The following is a 19,498-nucleotide window of genomic DNA, read 5'->3' on the forward strand; positions in this document are numbered from 1 at the left end:
GGGATCATTCACATAAGTGCAGAGTTTTGTTAGCGCTCTTGATATAAGTGCACAGGCCAGGTTTCTCTCTCTGGGTGGACCGTCTCACTAGTCAGGGTTGTTTTTACTACCAAGTGTACTGCATCTGAAACTGATCCAAAAGGGAAAGAAAGAAAGAAAGAAAGAAAGAAAGAAAGAAAGAAAGAAAGAAAGAAAGAAAGAAAGAAAGAAAGAAAGAAAGAAAGAAACTCTTTACTACTGCCTTTCCTTTGCCTGTCTCAGTTCTTACCTTATATTCCTTTACCAGATTCCATATGGTGGTGATACAAGATGTGTAATTTATGTGCATAGCACACACTGACCCCAGGAAACTGGCAAGCTGCAGCATTTGATTAACGGCCCAGACTACTTTCTGGATTCACAACAGATAGTCCTCTCACTGTAAACTGTAAAACTTTTTGTTGTCTTCTTTAAAAAAGAAAGAGCAGAGTGTTTGCAAGTGTTTGCTTGTCTATCTGGAGCAGCAGAAGCACTCAGACCTGTTTTTAAAAGTGTGTATTTATTTAGAGAGCAGGGCTTATCATATTGCTTCTGATGGCCCCACTGGATGTTGGTGATTGTTCTGAAGAGCCAATATATCAGAGGCAATTGCTGGTAATGTAATTGGCTGATAATGGCCTCATGACATCATCTGCAACTCTCTTCTAGGCAGGACTGAGAATCAGGTTTATGCTTCATGGGTTATTGCACAGGGACTGGGGGTAAATGGAATTAAGTCAGTACTGGTAACAATTTCAGTAAAATGAATCCACTCAACTTATTGTAAGCCTCAGCATTTCTATTAGTGAAAGAAAAATATCCCCTCTAAGACTTTCACTTTGCATCTATGTAATAGGATTTTTCCCATAACATCTCTTGATTAAATTTATGGAAGGGCATTTGCTTGCGATATAATTCTTAATCGTCACAAGACTTTATCCTCCCAGCTGGTCACTCTTTTGAAGTCAGAGTGGAACAGAAAATCGCCATCACCCCGCGTAACACAAAACACATAAATGTCAGTTCCTCGTGCAGCACGAGGAGATCCTTTACCTCTGTCTCCCGGACTGTAGCTAGAATATGCCCTGTAATTGAATGAGATGGCTCCAAGCGTGCGTCATAGGTCACAAGTTCAACCCGCAGTCACCTCTCTGGCCATAACTCTCTCCACCTACCTAATTCTGTCACTCTTCGGTTCTTTCTGAGATATCGTTTCATAAAGAAGAATGAACTGGATATTATCGATCAGTGGCCATTGAAGAAAATAGATGGTGCTTCTTTACTGACTCTCTGCCTCAGCTGGCAAAGTCTGATCTGTGTTTGTTGCTTTCACCTTAACACTCCACATTCTCATTGTGCTTTCTCTCTTTTTAAGCGCATGTCCACCCATGCACATAAAGAGAAACCAAGGCTGCTGAGCTGGTAAAATAAACAAGTCAGTGATTGCATGAGAAGGGAAACTACACCTGCCTTCGCTACAAGACTGCAGAGCTCACAGTTCGCTATAATGGCTTTGCATTTGCTCTCAATTCATTTCTTTAACTTATAGGTTAGAGGTGGGCAGATCGATCCAAATATCGATACTATCGATAGCAACACTGGTATTCAGAATTTGCAAATAAATGATCATTTAGCCGATAAATCACGACACACTGCTGTCTCTCTTCTACATAAGCTGCCTTTAACCCTTTCATGCATTAATTATTAGAACCTCAATCTGGATTTCTTTTATATTTTTATTCATCTTTGGGCATGAAAAAAAGATTTTTGAACTTCATTTTTTTAAACATGTACATTTCAAAGAGTTTTTTTACATGTCCACTTAGGTGGACAACATACATTTTGACTAACGAATAAATAATATACACTGTGTAAAAACTATAACATAACAAAAATATTTTAAATATATTTTATAACAATGTAACAATATATGTAACAACTATAACCGTGGGCATGGAGTGACACATCAGTGCCCAATGTAGTGGTTAATGTGCAAGTATACCATCAACACTGACACAAATACAAGACAACAGCCTTTGAATAGCTGTCCACTGCAGTGACCACTATACAGTACGTGAAAGGGTTAAAGGTAAAAACGATCGGTACTGGTATCGGCTATACTGGCCCTGCTATCAGATCAATACCAAAATTGGCAAAATCACAGAGAACTACTTAGAGAGCGTCTTTTTCAAACAGTAGTCACAATGCAAAAAGTTTTATGTGTGTATGCTGTATGAAAATAAAGGCACGGAGACAAAAAAACTGCTGTCATCAACTTGAAGGAGAAAGACAGAGAAAAATGGAGACAGTTAAGGGGCTCATTGTGTCATTGTAGAGTTCAGAAGGAACAGCACGAGGGATCTCATGCCAATTGGTTTCTCTGTGCATGCTAACACCCACCCCATACCTCTGGTCCCTCTTTACCCCTATTCGCCTAAGCCTCTTGTCACAGGTGAAGGAGTTTCAGAATAATTACCTCTATTCCGCTTTCTCTCGATACCGCCTTTCTCTATTCCCTTTCCCTGCTGAATGCATTTCAGACATTCATTTCCATGTTCATTTCAGTTTGGCCCAGGAGAAAACACCTGTCGTAGCTTTAAGCAGCTGTGGGGTTTTTTTTGTTTTTTTTCACTGGGTCCCTATAACTTTGCAGTTCTCTGACTTGATAGTTCATTCAGTTCACTGGTAATTACATCTTAACGTTTAACTTGATAGGCTGTGAAGATGGCTGAATGAAAATGAGAAGGGGTGACCAGGTGGAAAAGAGCCAATTTCGTAGCAGCCTGGGAGCAAGCATTTTTTTCTTTAGCCTTGTCACCTTGAAAGTCAAACGATCAACACCGTGACTAAATAGCTTGTGCGTGTGTATGTGTTCGTGTATGTCGCATTCACTAATGTACATGCCCAGATCCAAAAAAATGTTGTATTTCATCGTATTTCATGAAAATTATTATGAATTTGATCTAAAATAGGTGGGAGGGGGTGTAACTAAAAGCTGGAAAAGTAAGCGGTGCTAAAAAGAAACAGCTGGCAGAATATGATCTTCAGAGTTTCTCAAAAACTAAAGATGTTCACCAATCTGCAAGAAACTACATCTACAAATTGTGGAACCAATTTCAGAATAATGTTCTTCAATGTAAAATTGTGATGGCTTTGAATATCCCATCATCTATGGCTCATAATATCATCAAACGATTCAGACAATCCGGTGAACCCTCGCTGCTTGTAAGGGACAAAGCTGAAAATCAATATCGGGTGTCCGTGATCTTCCCTCAGCTGGCACTGCATTAAAAAACAGTCATGGAAATCAGTGCATGGGCTCAGGAACGCTTCCAGAAATCACTGTCTGCGCACACAACTCGCTGTGCCATCCACAAACACCGGTGAAAGCTCTGTCATGCAAAGTAGCCATATGTGAATATGATCCAGAAACGCTGCAGTCTTCTCCGGGCCAAAGCTCATTTAAAATGAACTGAGACAAAGTGGAAAACTGTTCCGTGATCAGACGACTCTAAATTTGAAATTCTTTTTTGGGAAACACGAAACAGCTCGAATCCTACATCAGATTAACATCTGAAGGTCCAGCAGCTGTTCAACAGTTCGCAGATGTTAATGGAGTGGTGTTTAATAAAGCAGTGGTACAGAGCGGTAAACACTGTCCTGTCCCAACGTTTTTGAGATGTGTTGCTGTAGTTGTTTATGAGATTTACAAACCACTGCATTCTGTTTAAATTTTGCTATTTTGGAATTTGGGTTTGTGAGCTTTGTTCTGGCTCCATGGGCAGTTAACTGTGGCTGTTAATGACAAAAAACACTGAGATGTAGGAAGTTTAAAAAAATGATGAGTTACTAATGTTAATGTACATTTTTTAAATTGTTTTTGCAAATGAGTTATTTGTATGAAATACTAATCTTTTAAATGTAAACTAACATTACAACTTACTTTGTAGAAATCTTCTTTAAAAAACAACAAATTAGCAAAAACCCACAACGTCTCAGTGTGTTTAGCTCTGATGTCATGGCGGCTGTTCTGCTAAGCCTTTGCTTACACAAACCCTCACACACACACACATATACTGTATATATATATATATATATATATATATATATATATATATATATATATATATACACATATATATATGTTGCCGCACAGCAAGAAGGAGTTCAATTCCACCATCAGGCCGGGGTCTTTCTGTGTGGAGTTTGTATGTTCTCCCTGTGTCTGCGTGGGTTCCTTCCGGGCACTCTGGCTTCCTCCCACCATCCAAAGACATGCAATTTGTGGGGATAGGTTAATTGATTAGTCTAAATTGCCCATAGTTATGAATGCGGGAGTGAATGTGCGTGTGAAGGGTTGTCTGTCTCTGTGTATTAGCCCTGCAACAGACTGGCGACCTGTCCGGGGTGTACCCCGCCTCTCGCCCTATGACAGCTGGGATAGGCTCCAGCAACCCTGAAAAGGTTAAGCGGAAGCGAATGGATATATATATATATATATAAATCTTTTCCTGTGTTGCCTCACAGACTCATGCCTTAGCAATCCTTCCTTTCCTCTGTCTTCTATCCGTCTACCTCTGTGCCCTTTTATCCTTATTCCCCTCCATCTCTCCTTCACGGTACATAAACTTCCTCTCCATTCCCTCAGTTACCTTTGATGCACTCTTTGTTTTAAAGGTTCAGTCCCAGCTGTGGCCAGGTGTAGCACTTGGTATGGATCAGTGTAGTAAACAACTCTTTTATGGCTGTAGTTTATGAAGGGAGAGTGAAGGAACGGCAGACCCCGGCTTTGCAGATTTGAGCCATAGATAAGCGCTCAGGCGAAATCTTTAAAATTCCAACAGGATAATGGAAGACATTCCCCTTTATGGAGAAGCTGCTTGAAAAGTCCAAGAGAAGAACAGAGTAAATCTTCCAGACATAATAATCCACTTCGGCCATTTAATAGCAGTCAAATCCCTAATGCCACGTGATAATGTTTCACAGACAGATTTTTATCTTTTTTTTTTGAGAGGGGGGGCTTGTTTCAAAATATTTCTCTCACAAAAGTGGTGTAGACAGTGCAAAAAAGTGTGCAAAAGTTGTGAGATTACACAGCATTTTGTGAATGTTCGAGCACTCAGAAACTGCGCACTGAGATCGTTCAGTCTTTCCTGATCATGATTGCTGTGTCATTTAAAGGCATTTAATGAAATAAGTCTAGCGTCCAGTTCATCACCGCTTATCACATTAAATAATAAAAATCTGACAGGATCAGTTTAATTCTGTCTTCTTTAATGGGAGGACCACAGATCTTTAGGACGTTGATGTTTTAAACACAAAGAAGAGTTCCATGCAGTATTGTGCTCACAGTTTGATATTACAGTACCAGGAGGGAGAGTACATGTTTCGGCCTTGTCCTTGGCTGTTTTTCCAGTATTCCCATGCCTGGGGAACAACCACAGTATGGGATCCCGGTTTTGATGACGGACGAAAGGGCAAGTCAAGTCTCCCGCTGCTCTTGAAGGACAAAAGCCAGTCATAATAAGTCAAGGCTGATCCCTGGACTCTGGGCCGCATGAAAAAGGAAGACAAAGCATCGAGTCTCTTGACAAAGGCAAGTTATTACAGCCGAGAGCCCCATGTTGCTACATTGTCACTCAAACTCTGGCCTGATAGAGGAGCGAGACTGGGCCGTTTCTGTTCATTTAATTTAAGGAAATCAAAGGTATTTTCTTTTTCACTCTCTCCTACCTTCTCCTCAAGCACTTTCTATCCCCTTCCCTTTTTTCCCCCTTTTTTTACTTTCTCATTACTTCCACTTGTTCCCTCCTCTCCAATTACAGGCTAGTCTTTCATCTCCACAGCCAAGGAATGGAGTGATAGGATCAGGAGGAAGAGTGAAGAAAGACTCTTTGTTGCCCATACCTCCCCCCTCTGATACCCCACCCTGGCCTTCTAATAACCCCAGGGCCACTTGGGTCAGTCTAAGACTGGCTTATACAGTTTCATTTCTGAAAAGCAGCATAGACATAACACACTATACACAACGACGCTGCACAATGCTGTGAAACACGTGATTGCAATGTCATTCTAACTCAAAAATAGCAACCTGAAAACTGATTAAAAAAACTCTGGTTACACATAAAAAACTATTCTACTCTTGACCGTGTTTAAAAAAATGTTTTGCAAAGTTGCAGAATTCCTTTCAAAGCAGCACAATAATGCAAAACACTGAAAGGGCAACATTTACCAGTTGCCCATTTGTCTTGAGATCCCATTGCATTGTTGCGTTAAGGAATTAAGCCGTCCATAGGGTTGTGCATCAGGGGGACACAATGCTTCGACTTAAAGTCTCATCAATTGTGGTTTTCTCGCCCACTGGATTTTGTGGCGTATTTGAAAGACCAAGTCCTTGGCTGGTATCTTAATGTCGTCCTTGGGTTTATAGAGGCTTACTTTCTGTTAGCTCTGGTGCCCCACAAGTCCCAGCTAATCTGTTGCTATGGCTTTCTTGGCGTAGCTTTCTGATGACATTGAAGTAAATGGAGCCAGACAACAAACACTAACAAAGGGGTAATGCTATCCATTGCTAATGTCTGAGTGGGTCTCCCCTGAGTGAGCTGTTACTTTTAGCAAGTCGTAGCCTCCATAAATTTCGTATTTATTTGAGTGGCTCAAAGCCTGGCAGCCACTGACCCTCAGAGCTGTATGGATGCATGAACATAGTTAGGTCATACTAGCTCTCTAGCAAATTGTATTTACCTTCTGAAGTTGAAAACTGATGTCACTTTCTGCCTTTGTTTGCACCCACCAGGAAATCTGAGTTTACTGTGGGGCCCCAAAGAGCCGGGCCCGTTCCCAAGGGCACGGCCCCCCATTGGGTAAGGGTAATTAGGCTAGGTGAATAGGCCAGCAGCCTGCTTACAGTGAGGCCTTGTTCCTTGCTGTAGTATGCTCCTTTGTCTCAGGACTGGGATAGAGAGGGAAGGTTTCATTCAGGAAATGGATCAGGAGATGGTACTTTAATTAGAGTCATGATAATTGCATATAATGCAGCTTGTACAATGGACTGTCCTGGTTAGGAAGAAGAAGGGTGGAGGGAGGGGCTCTCAATCACCTGGGGAACAGTCATTTCAGGGCGAAATAAATAATTTGGGAGTATGTGATTAAAGTAATCTGCAGGGTTTGAGAAAAAAAAATCTGATTCAGAGAGTGTTTCTAGTTGAGCACAAATTCCACATTGCTCTACGCGACTGCTCTATGTGCATGTTAGAAAGTGAAGATGGGCAATGGTGCCAGCAATGTTGTAAAACACGGATGCGTTCTCTATTACTGGCCATGCCCATCTTTGTCTTTCCCCCTGCTGCCTTTCCCTGGCCTGTCGCTCTGCTCTCTTCCAGCCTGTTTTTCTCTGGTGCATGGAGCTGCTACAGGCAAGATAAGGCTGGTCTCCCCGAGTTAGGGCTTAGCATAATCCCTCTTCCTTCCTCATAAAAAAAAGGGTAAAAAAAAAAAAACAGTGTTCATCACACAGTTGAAGAAAGGAGGAGGAATTGATGGAGAAAGAGAGAGTAGGCAGCAGTGGAGGAAGTGAAATGGGTAAAGAGGGAGGGAGAAAGCGGGAGACGTGGAAAGAGGGAATGTGGTAAGACTGCTGCCGCATATTTAGTAGAATTTCACCAGCCATGAAAGATGTATAAAGGAATGTGTGCAGCCCCAGTGGCATCAGAGAAAAGAGGAGGAATAGTTCTGCGTTCCCGATGATCAGAGGATGAGCTAATCCTTTGACAAGGGGGTCTGGGGAAACCCAATCCCAATGCCCAAAAGCCTGACATGCCTAGAGCTGGCATCCCAACTCCAGCGGCAGGATTCAGACAATGCGTCTGCGAGCTGGTGCCGTCTACTGCCAGAGAATAAGCTGGCACGTGCATAGCAGCTTGGAGATGGGTACAGACAGAGCTGCTCTCCACCTACACAAAACACAAGACGAATGATTGTGAAAATGGATAAAACAGCTCAGGAAACGTACTTTGAATGCTCGGATGGTTGTGTTGAGAAACAGAAGGATAGGATGGTATCACTCACATCAGACCTGCAGGATGAATTAAATAAAGAGACTGTGCAAGAAAAACAGTTTGTGTGTTTTCTGTGGTGTATATTGACATTACACCAACAATATGAGGAATATACAGGATGATGGGAGGTAAATACGGTGCAAAACAAAAAGTGCTTTTGCTGTCAAAATGATGAATTAGTACAGTACTGTCTTGACGTGAAATTACAGGCCTGAAAACAAATAAAAACTTTCAAGGTTTTCATCTTTTTGCACTGTTTTGCTTTCCCACAAACCCTTTCACTCTCCAGCAAAATACTCAAAATCAATCATGAGAATTAAAGAAAATACGATGAGTTCTGGCAGGTTCGACCGGTTGTGAGGAATTCCTGCAAATGTCTGAAGCCGTGATGTATTCCAGGAGCTAAAATGTGATAATGAATGGGAAAATATCCCTTCAATGGATTTGACACTTAGCTGATAGCCTGTGATCGAAACAGCGGTAAAGCCGTCATTGCTTGGTAACGCAACACCAAGACTGCGTCGGTGCCACAGGGTCCGGTGCTCGGTAAACGACCAAAGAAATATGCACGATGTCAGCACTGTCTTATTGACCTGATAATGTTTTGGTGACTGACAGCTATATAGGATTTTTGACATTTTTACCGCCTCAGCCACTCCTGCTTTGAGACTCAATGAGTTCTTTGTTGTGAAGCTAACTGAAGACAAGCAGGAGGATCTGGCTGGAAACGAAGTCAGGGGAAAAAAGGAAAACTTGCCATAAGATTTGATGATGCTTTGTTTTCACATTTTAAAAAAAGGCTTTTATTTCATCCTTCTATGTTTTGACAGCACAAAATCCCATTATGTCAAAACCACAAAAACAAAGGGCTTTGTGGGTTACTATGTTAAAAAAAATAAATGGCTGGGTTCATTTTAGTGAAGCTTAAAAGGAGCGAGAAAACAGAAAATGGGATGAATTGGATAACTTTGCAGTGCATCATAGCGTTAATCGTTTTGCAAAATGGAACCCTAAATTAAATTCAGATGAGATGAATGTTTTAATCAATCGGCAATCTGGGGCTGACATGCGATTGATTGAGAATGTTTCATTATCAACAAACAATTTCCACTGTCTGGAGCCCTATGCTGATTTCCATTTATGGCAAACCGTGGAAGTTGTTGACAATTAACCAGTCTGACGATGCGGCTATTCATCATGTCATGCTGTTTGTTTTATTTTTCAGCTGAAGTATGTGGCATGGGTTTTGAGAACGCGCGTGTGGCATGTGAGAGCATAAACAAGTGCCAGGCTGAATGTGCATGAGTTTGGGTTTGCAGTGAAAAGAAGGCTGCAGATGAAAGGATTTCTAACAGCGTTCGGGCAGGGGGGAAAGATTGAAGGGTTAATGAAACACTGAATTTATAGGTGGCTTTAATGAAGACACGCTTACGTGAAAATCACGGCATGCGTAGGTTGCACGTCTTTCCTCGGTGCCGCTTGACTTTAAAAGAAGCGGCACAGCTGTTTTTGCTATATGTGTCATGTTTGCAAACAGTATAAAGTTCAAACAACATGATTACAGAGATAAGAATGATAAAAGGGTTATTAAAATAGTAACGAAAAGGTCGGAAGTGAGACGTTTTCTTTAATGAGCTTGCGCTTGAACTCTCTGTTATTTATATTAATGTCAATCACTGACACAGTAATCAAAGTGTGGCGTTGCTGTGCTGCCACTGTGTTTGGGTGTGAGTGGGTAATGTGGGGTGTCAGATTTCTTGCAGGATGCAGAAATGTGGATTCCAAATCAAAGCTGTTAAAACACTGTCACTGCATACCAAAACTATGGAAACTTGTTTCTAGCACTGAACAATAAACAAACAAGAAAATTTTTTTTCCTCCATAGGTAAAAAAAAAAAGAAGTTTTGAATTAAGTATCTGAAAATTTTAAAAACTTAAATATCTGAGAAATCTGACAAATCTGTATTTAAATCTCAAAATGACATTGATAATTATTGAGTTCACTCTTTTATGTTCACATTTGAGCTGGCACACTGGGCTCCTCTGAGAAGAAATGAATCAAGTATAACATTCCATTACCATAACTATTTTTTTTCTGTTTAGGAATGCGAAGAAAATAACTATAATTGGAGTCTTTATCAAAAAATAAAAATAATGTGCTTCACTATTTTTTCTGCATTTTTTAAAGTGGTAAATCTGAAAATTCACGGATTACAAACAATTCGATTTTACAATTGAAAGTATCACTTTGATTAAAGAGCTTGCACACACTGGTGGATTAACTATTATGGAAATATAAAACATGATTTGGATGATTAGGATAATTAACAGTAACGTTAACTTTGGGCAGCAGTGGAATAAATCTTACACTTTATTAATTGTTTATGCATTGTTATGCATTGTTCATGGAAACCCATGCCATGAAGCTCCCAGTACACAGTTCTTGTGCTGATGTTAATGCCAGAGGAGGTTTGGAACTCCCACTATATGTAAATTTACGTTGTCTGACATTTTGTAACTAAGTCGCTGTGGTTCCTTTGCAACAGCTGATAATAGTTAATCTAGGGGGGAACAAATTTCACAAACTGCCTTTTTGTGACAGTTCCATCCTGTTCCAGTATCATGTTGATAACGGCGAGCTCTTTAGGACGACTGTTGTAAAGGCAGACGGCATGGCTAAGTGCTGGATTTAAAAAATCTGTGGCAACAGGACTGAAAGCCCAGAATTCAAAGATTTAGAGGTGTGGCTTAATAATTTTGTCCCTATAGTGTAAGTTACAAAGGACAGCCTCCTAAGATAAGCTAAATTAGCTGATTTTAAATAAAGAATTGTCTGCATTCTAGCTAGTTCCCCTTTGTTTTGTACGCTCTTTGAATCCATTCCACAAGCGTGCGATTAAACATGTTGTGTTGTTTGGAGAAAGTGATGTTTCTTTGATCTGAAAACCTTTGCGGCTCTCATTGTTCTCTCCACCCACACATGTCAGAGACTACTGTACTGAGATCTTTGTTCACAGTTTCAAAAAACATTATTGGAAATATTGGGAATCCATTGATGTTTACCTGTTGAGATTACATATTATCCCCTACTGTCTTCCTCCCACCAAATGAACCTTTCAAGCAGCAGTAGTCCAACCCAACATATGGATGCTTTCAGGTATACCTCTAATTGGATTTTTGCTCATGTCCCCTTTCTTGTCCAGAACCATGTTCGTTTTTTGTTTAGATCATGGAGCACATAACAAATGATTTTTTTAATTGCAATACTGGCTATGAAATATGTATTACAGTTTACAATGAAAAAAAAAAGACTCGAGACTTGAGTTTGATACGTTTTACTTGCGACATGGTTGACGCTTCAGTGGGACCACTTGTAAACATGAAAAAGCACCTGATCTATGCCATGTACCAGTGCCATAGCAGCAATGGAAAGTCATTTAGGAGCTTTGTTTCCCTAGACACAGATACAGCATTACCTGTGTTATGTAGGATTACAACACAAAGGTCATCTTGCAGTCATAGAGTCTGCTTTAGAAGGAGAGAATTGGAGCTAACCAACCCTGAGACCTTCACTCAGGAAATCATGGTCTTTATCAAGTGTCCAAACTTAGATGCAGTCTGATTGGTTTTGTGAAAGGTTGGAGCCGTCAGAAAGTTTTTGCAGGCTGGGCCAAAATGTTTTGACCAAGGATTTCCAGAATCAACGGAATGGTGTCAGGTAAGTCAACCATACACAAATGCTGTGGGTGATTGAGGTGACGAAGAAGAGTGTGGCAAAATTTGCCCACAACGATGTGAGAGACTGATGAAGTCAAACAGAGAATGATTACTTTAAGTCAATGATGCTAAAAGTGTTTCTAGAAGCTACTGAATCGTGAGGCGTAGTTAGTTTTTCACAGAACTGCACAGAGCGCTGTGAAAGCTTTCTTTTCCCTTACGACTGTAGATTTGGGTTAATATAAGTTTTCATAGTCATAATTTTTAGGGTTTTATTGTTACTCTGAAAGATCAGCATAGTTACTTTCTTTCAATCATACAGATTTATTTCATCCAAACCAAACACACTTCATCAAGTGACGAGATGGAAAAATGGTCAAACACAGCACCATAATTTCAGATTTATGTTAATGTTTGAATTGGGCTAAAGATTAGAGAAGGGCCAATCTGGATTTGTTGTCTCGCCAATCAGCAGACTTGGCTCTAACAGAACCTGCTCCGAGTACAAAACTCCCCTGGAGAGCCATTGTGTCTGTCTTGCAGGAAGGCTTGTATGTGTAAAGCCTCTCAGTGTTAAATTGCTGATCTTTGGGATCAATAGGCAGGTCACCAATAAACTTGTGATCAAGGAGCTAAGCCGATTTTAGTCAGAAAATCAACTCTACTTTAAAATACCACTTATTTTGTTCAATATTATGTTGGGATTTTAACGTGGAACACAAAGTAATGACAATCTGTGATGAATTGTTAAAATGTATTAAAATATATAAACAATTGTGCTAATTTTGCTACTTTGGTGTGGTAGTAGCTTTATTATTGTTATTATTGAATACATAACGACTCTATAGATCATTCATTGTACAGTTGTCTTATCAATTTTTTGAGCTAGATTCACAATAACTACACTAATTAAGCATCAGTAAGACATTAGTAAATACATCATTCACTGATAAAGCTTTGTTCCTACACCCATATAGTTATAAGCACAGTTGTACATGCTCTGTCCCTAATGAAGAAGTTCATGTATAACATGTTTAATGGTAGTGTTTTTATACTTTTAAACAGCTATATCAAGAGCAAAACAGTTATTTAGAAGCTCATAATGGTTCATGGTGTCATTTAGAAAGTCTAAGTAAATAATCAGCATAGTGTTAAATGCACATTTGTACACATAGTGATGAAAATATGTACTAATTATCTGCTTTCTGTGTAATTATTTCAATTTGTGGTTGCTAGTTGTTAATTATAGACAGGAGAATGGATGGGTAGATGTTAGTTCAGTATTTTGTGTGAGACCTAAAGTAAGAACTATCTATGCCTCAAGATTTAACAGAAAAAGTAATCAGAGACAAACCGAACATAAGAGACGGGTTTCTTCAGGTTTACAGAAGACTAAACTGTCAGTAGGACCAGAGTCTAGCAGGTAAACATCATACCAGCTGTCTGTGATTTTGACTTGTTTTGGAGACACACGACCCTGGTATCTTGTAGTCCTTTAATCGGGCCATGAACTCCTCTGTACACCCAAATAATCCAATGTCCAATGACAGGTACAGTAGGCCAATCTTTCTCTGTCATTAAACAAAAATACAATAATCAAACATATGTATGTATGTTATGTATGAACGTATTCATCAAGACAAAAGCATTTACAACTGTGTTTATAAAGTAGTGCTTTATAAGTGATGAATGAGGCATTTACTAATACCATCTTAATGCTAGCGTGAGTGACCACAATCACACAACGTCCTTTCCTTTTCTCGTCTTAGCAGGCTTTTACTAGGTAACGCAAGAGTATTAAGCCATCTGTATCCTCGTGTGAGAGAAACAGTTCTCAGCTTTGTTGAAAACTGTCATTCTCCTCTTTAAGCAAACACTGAGTCAACTTCATCTGCCGGGCTCAGTGCCAACCCAAACATCTAAGAGGACATGCAGCATACCACACCAGTGGCATGATGCAGAGGAATCTTAATGACCCTTTCAGGTGTGGGAGGGAAAAAAGGGATAAATAAAAACAACCATAATTGCTTGTGCTCTCTGTAATTAGCATGTCTGAGTGATGTTGAGGCAACATTTGCCCTGCAAGTAAATCGGCTGGGATTATTTTGATCGGTGTCATCGACAGGGCATTCATCTTCTAAATGGTTTTAAATCTTTATGGTGTAATAGGAGGTGTTTGTTGAGTTGTTTTTGTTTACCAATGATCCCGTTTGTTGGTCATTGCTGTTTCCATGGTCTCGTGTGGGTTCAGTGCTTACTAAAGTTTATTATGGATGTTTTAAAAATGAGATTGACAAGTGGATACGTTATCAAAAATATTCTTAAATGTAGTTTGTTGTGGGCACGTTGCGGCTGTGAACAACTGTTGTTTCTGTTATCAAGAGCAAATCAGAAAACAGCTATAAATACGAACTGGATAAATCTGACTCAAGTGGAAGATTTAGACAAATAAAAAGTAGTTAAACTTGGCCATGTGCCACATGTTGTCACTCAAATTTTCTTTGTAATCTGCAGTAAAGAAAAACAAGACATTCAAAGATTTGGGAGGGACTCTTTCTTTGTATTCTTTCACAGAGCACGATTTGTGCCCATGGTGAAAATCTAAAGCGCGACTGCTAATTACTTGGACAGTTGTCAGAGGGTAATCCTCTGCATCACACGGTATCGACACTGACAGCTCTCTGAATGCTGACTTGGGATGTCAAAGGAATTCAGACGGTTAATCCTCACTTTAGGTTATGATCAACCAGACAGGTGTAGATCCATTGAAAGCAGCATGCCTCGCTGGGAACAGATCCAAGCCGTGATCACGCAAGGTTGTTATGCTGGCAATATGTGTGAACGCTGGGTGGAAACAGCACATCGAAGCACAGACTTGTGGGTAGGAGCTGTTTGCTGAGTGTGCACGCTTTTTTATTATATAGCACAACAGGCATCTAATTGCTGCCTATTCATCCACATGATCTGGAAAAGAATTCAGAATTAATGATTAAATATGTTTGGATTTTGAGTAAGGTTCAATATCGTTTTCGTTCGCTTTGTTTTGTTTTGTTAGGCATTGTGATTTCTTGTGTTTGGTGAGTTAATTTCTATCTGTCCCGATAATTATTTGTAATTATTTGTCAACTCCTTGTTGGCCGTTTTTGCTTCTAACATTCCCACCGCCTTTCTGAAACACAAAAAAGCAGCCGAGACATAAAAATGTTTTTGTTTTGCTTTGGCATTCAGAGAAAGTCTTACCTGAGTCAGTATTTATGTGGTTTTGGTGTGTTTATACTGTAGAGCAGCAGGAACGCAGCTACTTTGGTGCAGGTCGAACCGCTGGTGCTTTTTGTAATTTGACTATAAAGAGACAAAAACATCTTGAATCATCATTCAAATCAAACATTTCAGTTACCCAAGTCCAAGCTCTCTCTCTTGCTTCCCCTTTTCTTCCACCCACACACATAACATCTATACACACTGAGACGCAAACTGCCAGGAAGCACAGAGGGACCTGTTGGGTTCCTTTCTCATGTCTCTGGCCTCTTACCTGTCTTTGTGATAAATGAGACACATCTGGCATTTCCCCTAGGGCAACTGGCCACTGTGTTTGCTTGCTAACAACTTCTGTGGCTTTTGCTCAATCATTCAATCATTGCTAACCTCTGTTGTTTTTTTCACCAAAGAAAAAAATAAAAATCTCTCTGTCTGTGTTTTTTTTTTTTCATGAATCTCAAGAAATGTGCTTTGTCTGAAAGCTGTGGTAACTCCCACTCATATATATATATATATATATATATATATATATATATATATATATATATATATATATATATATATATATATATCCTAGGCAAGGCTTGCAGAAAAAGAGGAGAGATCAGTCTGTTTCTCCCCTGGGTGATTCTTCATGGTTGTTTTCTGCCCTGCTACCTCTTCTCGTCTGATTAGAAAACAAATGAAAAGCAAACTCATTGTGACATCCACCTCTTCCTCTTGGCTCTCGGTGGATCTGAACAGAGGTTGCATTTTGGGACAAGGGAACATGAGGTGTTGTTACTGTGATGAGCAGTGCCTGGGAACTGAATCGAGATATGTGTTGATGGTTAAGCGCTTTGCATTGAGTCTGCAGAATGTCAGATGGATCTGCTTCATGTGTCTTCTCCATCTTGCAAGTGTGAGCAGAGAATTATGGCGCTTCACCTCCCGTGTTGTGGCTGTGACTAATGACGATCTAGATCCCACTCTCCAATAATGTGAAAATAAAACTGATAAATAATTTTGTAACAGTGAAAGGAGATGTTTAAATTTTGAATTTTTTAACTGTTACCACCTCCCTCTCATTGCACATTCCTTTTTTTTCTTCTTTTTTAAGGAGTTGTTGGGGAAAATGAATGCTGGCATGTTTTATCATGCCCTCACTGCACTGTAAATTATGCATCTGGTTTGCTGCTCATTATTTTTAGGTAACGAGGGACTGTTCTCGGGCTATATGTACTAGCTCCTTTCTTTCTTTTCTTCAGTTTTTTCCCCTTTTCTCTTATTTTTCCCTACTGGTTTTGTGTTTATCTGCATCATTACGGAGTGTAAATCCAGTCCACAAATCCACTGTGTCTTGGCATTAACAGAAACAGCATTAACACAAATTCTCTGATACTAAAAATTAGTATTTAAAAATGCACTGGAGATTACAATGCAGTAATGCTACTGGAATAGGGTAAGGGGGTAACTTAAATCATTCAAATATATTTCTTTTCTACAGTGTGTCTTTTGTCCTGTGTCTCTCGCTCCCACCCTTTTTAACAGGAAGAAACCTTCCTGTTAAAAAGGAAGTTTTTCCTTTCCACTGTCACCAAGTAATCGCTCATAGGGGGTCATGTGATTGTTGGGGTTTTCTGAGCATGGTTTAACTGTTGTTGTGATTTGATTCTATGACATTAAAAATGAATACATGGTGAATCATGTATTCATTCACTTATGTGAATGGAGTAAATACATTTACTTCTATGTCTCATGCTAGCAATAAGGATCTATAGTTTTTTTTTAATGCTACAAAAACAAAATGCATTCATTCATTTTTATTACATGACAATCAGGCCAAAGACAGTTTCTAGCTGAACAAAAGTTCTGTTGCTTGTTGTAGTCAATCGAATTATTTGTTAGTTATTTCAATAATTAATGTCAAACCAGTTGATTATTTTTATATGGAGCGATAATTTAAAGGAACTGAATATGATTTATTGAAATATAGACTTTGAGTGATAAGCTATTTGGTGATTAGGCTTTGATAAAGCTGCATAGCAAAACAAAGTCTAACTAGAAAATGCATTTTCTGAGGTAACTGCAATGTGAATGCTGATAGCTGAATGTTTCTAGCTGGAATGAAATAATAAAGTTCAAAATGTTGAATGAGCTGAAAAATACAGAACTTTTCACCTAAAAAGAAAAGTGCAGAACTGTTGAAAGCTGATGTTCACACAGAAGAAGTTGGAAAGTAGCTGAACATGTTTACAATGTACATTTGAAAACGCTGAGTAATGAAAAAAAGAAAATTTACAATCACAAAACATACTAATGAATATTAAAAGTTCATATTCTTTTAATCACTGTGTTACGTTCCCCTAAAAGGGTCCAGGCAATGAGGGAAAGTAACAAAAAGTGTCTGGGTTGGAAAAAGGAGACAGAGAAGAAAAATGGTCAAATTAAAGAGTTTTATTAAAAGTTTTATCAATAACTCAGCTAAAAGAGATGGACAAGCCGCTATCACCATTTAAAGAAACAAAACAAAACTCAAGCGTCAGTCAGTAAATTGAAAAGTACGTCAGAAAAGAGATTAGTAACCAAAGACACTCCTCTCCACCGAGCAGGAGCAAGCAATCACAAAATACAGCTCACTAGCTGCAAACACCAAACACACAGCTCACTAGCTCCAACCACTTACATGGCTCTCTGACACCAGAGCTCACCTTTCTCTGGGCTTAAATACCTTTAATTGCTGAAGGACGGCAGCTGTAAAAAAAGAAAAACATGGCACCTAAGGCAGGAGAGCTGGTAGGACATGCCCACACAGGCAACTTCAGGAGGAGGCCCTGCTAGGGCCGCAACAGCTGAATGACTGAAATGTTGGAGAATCCACTACAGACAGCTAAATGCTGTAAGTTTAATCATCCAGTCACAAAAGGTGATTCTAAACGTCATCATCTGATTCCAGCTGCCCAGATATGAACCACCTGTGTGCAGAAGAGAAATCCACCAATGAACAATAAGCTTGAATTTAGCAGGCCAAACAAAATGCTCTATCCAGTTGGCCTGCACTACTGACATACTATTATTCTGTGGCAAAACCCTGTCAAATCTACTTCGGTGCACCTATTGAAAAACTGCATCTAAATCCAACACCCTAACTCCTGTCAAAATCAATTTCAAACCACGAGGATCCCGAGGACTTGTTCTACACAACAGTGTGTTCTTTATGCTCCTGCTGTCAAAAATATGGTCACAGGAACGATTTAAAAAGTGGGGTCATTCCTGCTGTTGAGATAAACTTCTCACTAAAAATACAATGGTTTTTTTTCTGTGGGTCTGTTAAAAGGTTATCCTTCTACTTGGAACCACACAGTTTAAAAAGTTTACATCTCTGAGGTTTGAAAGACACACTGTTGGAAAGAGAACAACGGTGGCTACGTTTTGAGGGTAACATGATGGCTGCAGAGCAAACACTGTGCAGACAGCAGCAGTTGAATTAGTAGTTTTTAAGATTACAATTAATGTTGGCAGATTGACAGATAGAGCTCATCAAACAGGCAGGTGTGAGCCTGGTTGCTACAGAGACTCCAGCCAGTGGCACCACACACGCACACACACACACACACACACACACACACACAGAAATCCGCCTCGCTTTTGCTGCTTTAAATAAACAGAAAAGTAACCCCAAAACAAACGCTTCCTAAGAAAAAACTTCAAGTCATATTGACAAAATTCTTTCACCGTGAGCGCCAGCAATGTCCAGTCTACAGAATTCTCATTTTTCATGCCTGTGGAGTTTATTATATGGACGTGGTGACAGTGTAAAGACAGCCTGTACTTCTGATTTTCAGACGAATTGATGAAAAGTCCGGGAATCTGGCTGCAGTGAGGAGCGCCGGCGGCGCGACCGTCGCTTCTTTGACAATGCCGGGGCCGGCGTGTCAGGCTGAGGTACCACCAGCTGGTCGGGCTGGAAAGCAGCCTGGTTAGGAGAATAGAGGTGGAGAGTGTTAAGCAAAAAATCCGCCACAAGAGAGAGAGAGTCTATTACCCAGGGGAAGCAAAGAAGCATCTCCTGCAATCGCTTCTCCACAGCGTGATGAAACTCCTCTCCAGGCGTATTTATCCATAGGTCACACAAACCTGACTCAAGGATCCAGCGTTGGCCTCAGCTCAGCTACAGTCTTAAATGCCGCTCCCTTGACGAGCGTAATCTACTGCAGCTGGCAGAGGACGACGAGTGGCAGGTGTGGCTGTCTCTAGAGCAGAAACACTTCCGGGTTCGCAGTCTCCTCAGCACACCAAAACCTCCAGAAGCTCACACGGAGATACATGGAGAAAAAGGAGAGAAAACCAAAACACCACATGGAAATATAAACATAAACATACACTAAAATACATGAGCCCTGGGTCCCTAGACCCAGGCCATGACACTTTGGTATTGTAGCCAAATGTCGTGACACAAAAACCAACCA

This window comes from Mchenga conophoros, linkage group LG15 (genome assembly GCF_057382185.1).
Source record: "Mchenga conophoros isolate Kocher_MC1m ecotype Shallow Benthic linkage group LG15, M_conophoros_male_GT1.1, whole genome shotgun sequence".
NCBI lineage: Eukaryota > Metazoa > Chordata > Actinopteri > Cichliformes > Cichlidae > Mchenga > Mchenga conophoros.